The sequence below is a fragment of the Jaculus jaculus genome, chromosome 1 (genome assembly GCF_020740685.1).
Source record: "Jaculus jaculus isolate mJacJac1 chromosome 1, mJacJac1.mat.Y.cur, whole genome shotgun sequence".
Lineage (NCBI taxonomy): Eukaryota > Metazoa > Chordata > Mammalia > Rodentia > Dipodidae > Jaculus > Jaculus jaculus.
This window is the reverse complement of record NC_059102.1, coordinates 317,605,495-317,611,146: the sequence shown is the minus strand read 5'-3', so window position 1 is coordinate 317,611,146 and position 5,652 is coordinate 317,605,495. Positions and strand designations below refer to the sequence as shown.

Genomic DNA, 5,652 nt, shown 5'->3' with positions numbered 1-5,652 from the left:
AATAATATAATTTCACATCTGTTGTGGGTACTTGTTCTGAAAATAATTGCAACCTTTAAAAATATACAACCAGGCCGGGCGTGGTGGCGCACGCCTTTAATCCCAGCACTCAGGAGGCAGAGGTAGGAGGATCGCCATGAGTTCAAGGCCACCCTGAGATGACAGAGTTAATTCCAGGTAAGCCTGGACCAGAGTGAGACCCTACCTCAAAAAACCAAAAAACCAAAAAAAAAAAAAAAAAAAAATATATATATATATATATATATATATATATATATATATATACACAACCATAGCACAATCTAAGTGCATATCTTAAAAGTGAGAATGTTAGCACTAGATCTCAAATTTCTGTGGTTCCAGGCTGGTTCAGTGTCAGGTGTAGAGCAGTGTACACCGATTTTTCAGTCACTGATCAAGTGTTGTCTATGTGGTATTGGAGCATCATACATCAGACACAGTGGCCTGAGACAAGTGAGTTTAAATCCCATGCTCTGAGCTCTCGGTTCTGTTCTTCAGGCCCCAGCCTCAAACATATTGGTTTCAGGCCACTTCCACGTGTCTGATTCTCTGAAGCAGCAGTGAAGAACTCTCTGTGGCATGGTCCCATGCGGATGCAAGGCTGAATGGAATGCAGCTATCCTGAGCAAGCCCAGCAACAACAGAGCATGCCTGACTGTGGGGAGTGTCCAGTGACATCCAACAGCCAGATAAGATAAAGAATCCCAAACTGTAAGACAGGAAAGCATACGGAACTCCCCATGAGTCCATTTATCACAAGGTTATGAATTCTCATAGGTGTGTGAAGAACTGAGGCCTATAACCAAATTTATCCAAATCCCCTTCTATAGTTATGACTTCAACTTGTCAATGATATGATCAATGTGCCCCACCAAGCAAATAACTATAATTCTGCATTAAGCTTATGCATACCACTTACCATACTATTCAATCTCTATCAAAAACATTACATTAAGGTACTATTTGCACAACTAATTATATAGCCAACATTTTTATTGAGAGATATAAACATGTTTGTAAACTTTCTTTTAATAACTCAACTTTTTGAAATTTAGCTTCGCATGGAGAAAATTCATGGAAATATTTTTGTGACAGAACTTGTTTATTATTATTTATAAGAATTGTGATGCTGAGGAAACAGAAAAGGAAACAGAAAACACACCACCCCCAGCAAAGTTCAATCTACAAATAATTTTATCAAATCATTAAAATATCTTTATAAGTAAATAATAGTCATAAATAGTGTACAAACACAAATCTTCATGTAAAATTCTGAGTTTTAGAAATATAGATTATAAAATATATGTATGACATTAGAATTTATGGTGTATTTGGCAGTGCAAAACATGGGAAAAGAAGAAGATTGTGTTTTAGACTGATGAACTAACACATATGTTTATTGCATCTAACCCTATTCATTTTGTCTATGTAAAGTGATAACTTCATAATGATAAAGCCATGACCCAGTCAAGTTTTTTAATATAAATTAACACAATATCAAAAATAACCCATGAGGTCCTGTTGGTAAGTATTATACTTAAGCCACATTATTCAGGTGAGTTAAAAAAAATTAGGAGCCTAACTAGAAAGGAGATAAATATAGAAGGACAAACTCATTGTTTGAATGCCAGGAGTCCTTCTGTGGCAGTTAGCTTCTCACTGCTGGGATAAAGCATTCAACCAAAAGCAGCTGATGGGAGGATTTTTTTTTTTTTTTTTTTGGCTTATAGTCTTGATAGGAAGCTCCATGATGGCAGATTGGCCATCACCTCTGCCACATCAGCAGGAGAGTGAGCCAAGCTCTAGCAAAACAGAACTGGCTATAACACCCCTAAGCCTACCTCCAACAACACACCACCCCCCAGAAAGTTTCCACTTTCCAAATTGCCATCATGTGGGAACCAAGCATTCAAAACACTTGAGTTTGGGGGCACAACTAATTCAAACCACCACACCTTCCTTCATGTTAACATCAGGAAAGAAGCAGAGTAGGGAAAGGAATGCATATGAGTGGTATTAATACTTAAAGAAATGCAACCAGCCATCATAGAGTTACAGAATAAATTAACACAAATACAGAAACCATTTGACTGGCTGGAGAATGAAGACACAGAATCATTACTTTTATAATCTTTGAAAATCCTCAGAGGACCTTTATTTCTTTTTAAAATTTTTAGATATCTTAATTTATTTATTTGAGAAAGAGAGAGGGAAAGAGAGAGAGAATGGACATGCCAGGATCTCCAGCTACTGCAAACAAACACCAGATGAATTCGCCACCTTGTGTAACTGGTTGACATGGGTACTGGGGAATAGAACCTGGTTCCTTAGGTTTTTCAGGCTTAACCACTGAGCCATCTCTCCAACCCTCAGAGGACATTCTTTATGTGTTTGTTTGTCATTCATTGGACAAAGAAGTCTTTCCATAACCTTTTAATTGAAGTCCTTCTTCTGGATCAGCATTTTAGGGAGCAAAGACACTAGGCTAGAGGAAACTTTAACTTTGATTATTTACCAGATACATTAAAGACCTTTTGGGAGTAGAAGGCTTTGTTAATTCCATGTTTCATATCCTTATTTCTCAGGCCATATATAATAGGATTGAAAAGGGGAGCAAGCACTGAGAATGTCAGAGCAATAGTGGTATCCCAGAATGGTGACTATGTGGAATATGCGACAGAGAAACTGAGATACATGAGGTCCACACTTCCAAAAAACAGCAAGACTACAGCAATGAGGGAAATGCAGATAGAGAAAGCCTTTTGATGGCACTCTGTTGAGGGCGTTCCCAGGATAACAATGGTAATTCTTATATAAGAAGAGAAATAATCAGACTCATTACTAGAATAGTAAGAGCATGGATCACATCTTGCACAAGGATTAAAGAGGCATCTGAATGGGCTAAACTCAATACAAGTGTGAAATCAGGAAGATCTGATAGATCTGGTTGGAGCCACAGAAAGGTAGGAGAGAAATCCACACAATCTCAGGTAGAAGAATGAGGAAGCCAATACAAGAACCAGTGGGGAACTGAGTATATAGTCTGGGTGTCATGATGTCAGGGTAGCAGAGTGGGCTACAGGTGGCCATATATCTGTGACTAGCCATGATGGTGAGCAAGTTCCCCTCACTGTTGCCAAGAGAATGGAAGAGGTACACCTGCAGCTGGCAGCCAACAAAAGAAATTGTCTTTTGCTCACTGATCAGATTGGTGATCTTAGGGATGATAGCTGTGGTATACTGTATCTGGAGAAGTAAGAAGACACTTAGGAAATTATACATGGGATTGTGAAGATGGGTGTCCAATCTTACAGCAAAAAAGATCATCACATTTCCAATCAAGATAAAGATGTAGTTGAAATATAAAAGAGAAAAGAACAGGATACCACCATTGTGGAGCTAGGGGAACCCAGTGAAGTTAAAAATAGATGATACATTGACACTCTCCATGTCTCCAGTCAAGTGGCTTGTCAATGAGTGAGTATATTCAACTAATGTAGAAATAAATCAACTCAATATAAGTATAAATGTTAATTTATATTATTTTTAAATATTTCATTTTTATTTATTTATTTTAGAGAAAGAGGTAGAGAGAAAGAGAGAGGGAGAAAGTGAGAGAATAGGTGTGTCAGGATCTCCAGCTACTGCCAACAAACTCCAGACACATGTGCCATTTGTGCATCTGGCTTATGTGGGTCCTAGGGAATCAAACCTTTGGTTTTGCAGGCAATCACCTTACCTCTAAGCTATCTCCTCATTCTCTAGTTAGATTATTTTTGATGGTTTGACTTTTCCAAGATACAAAATGAGTAATCACTTGTCTTTATCTCTGATTTTGCTTTTGAGTATATCATAATGGTAAATAGTGGATGTTCAAAGCACACCTACTGATCTTGAGTTCTCATTGCATTCACTGCTAATTGTATAATGGGGAAGATACATAAGTTCTCTGAGTCTTCATATCTTCCTCTATACTTGAAAAACACTTGTGCTAAGCAGTGCTGATCAAATGAATTAATATATAAAATGACCTATTACTGATGCCTAAGCTATTTATTTATTTCCTTTTACAGAGCAGCTTCCAGAAAGCATTATACTTACTATGTCCTCTTTATATCTTGTGTATTCCTCAATCATTTGCAATGTAGCTCCTTTATTTGCTACTATACAGAAACCATTCTTCCTGACATATCACTGACATGATTACTAAACAACAAAACCTTCTGTCTTTATGTGTGATTATACTTTTAAATCAGACACAACTAATTCCGTAAAAACTTTCTTTTTAATTCTCAATGAAACCATCCTTTCTGTGTTTCTTATCTTCTCAGGAAGCATTCAATATATTTTACCATGTTGTGTAATTGTTTTGTGATCTTATTGGAGATTCAACATCTTTATTGATTCAGATGTACACATGCTACAAGTTCTCGATCTCTAAAATCATATCCATCCATACTGTCTCTTGGTGAATATCCCATAGTTCTCCATTTTTCTAAACCTCTAACTGAAGCTTCAGACACATGCATCTAATATTCTCCATCTAAACTCTTTCATACTTTATGATGGCAGTTCTTAGAGTTCACCATAATACACTCTTGGACTTGGGGGTGCCCAGTAGAGATAAAGTAATGCCTTTGTGACTACTAGCTCTCTGGTTAGAATACTCTCTCACTTTTACACACCTGAAAAACGCCCAGCTTTCTTTTTGTCTCAGCTCAGCTGTTGTCTGTCATCGTAAACTTCTGGATGCTGCTGCTATCTCTGCCCACACTCAAATATTTCAAACACATTCACTACACACTTTTGTTTTTCTCCAGCCATCTGTTACTCTAGACAGCCTCTTCCATAGACATACTACATATATCACATTGCAGTTTATTGGCTTTACTTCCTTAGATCTGGGGGTTCTACTAGGGCAGCATTCATCCCTGATAGATATTGGACATTTGAAAATCGTTCATTATTTAAATTATTTTAAAGATTTTATTTATTTATTTATTTATTTATTCATTCATTTATTCATTTATAAGAGAGAGAGAGAGAGAGAGAGAGAGAGAGAGAGAGAGAGAGAGAATGGGCATGCCAGGGCCTCTAGCCACTACAAGCGAACCCAGATGCATGCACCACCATGTGCATCTGGCTTATGTGGGACTCGGAGAATGGAACCTGGGTCCTTGGGCTTCTCAGGCATGTGCCTTAACTGCTAAACCATCTCTCTAGCTTGAAAATAGTTTATTTTTAATGAGTACATTTGGACAAGACTTGAAAATATAATTACAGCTGGGTGTGGGGATGCATGCCTTTAATCCCAGCACTTGGGAGGCAGAGGTAGGAGGATTACTGTGAGTTTGAGGCCTCCCTAAGACTACAGAATGAATTCCAGATCCACGTGGGCTAGAGTGAAACCTCACCTTGAAAAACTATATATATGTATAATCTATAACTAAAAACTTAAAAATAAGACAAATATGAAGAGAATGTATTAACATCCACTTGAATAAACTTCAGTACACTGTGAAAGTTATTATTTCTAGAGTAGAGAGATCCAGAAACAAATCTTTCTCATAAGCCCCAGTCTAATATATAAGTTCACATTTCTTAAGTAGTATGTTTTCTTCTCATTTTAAA

The 5,652-nt window shown here is 37.3% G+C and overlaps 1 pseudogene; it reads right to left on the bottom strand.

Annotated features, from left to right (window-relative positions):
* Positions 1 to 2,528: 2,528 nt before the first annotated feature.
* On the bottom strand, positions 2,529 to 3,471 carry LOC101595210 (annotated as a pseudogene).
* Positions 3,472 to 5,652: the final 2,181 nt, after the last annotated feature.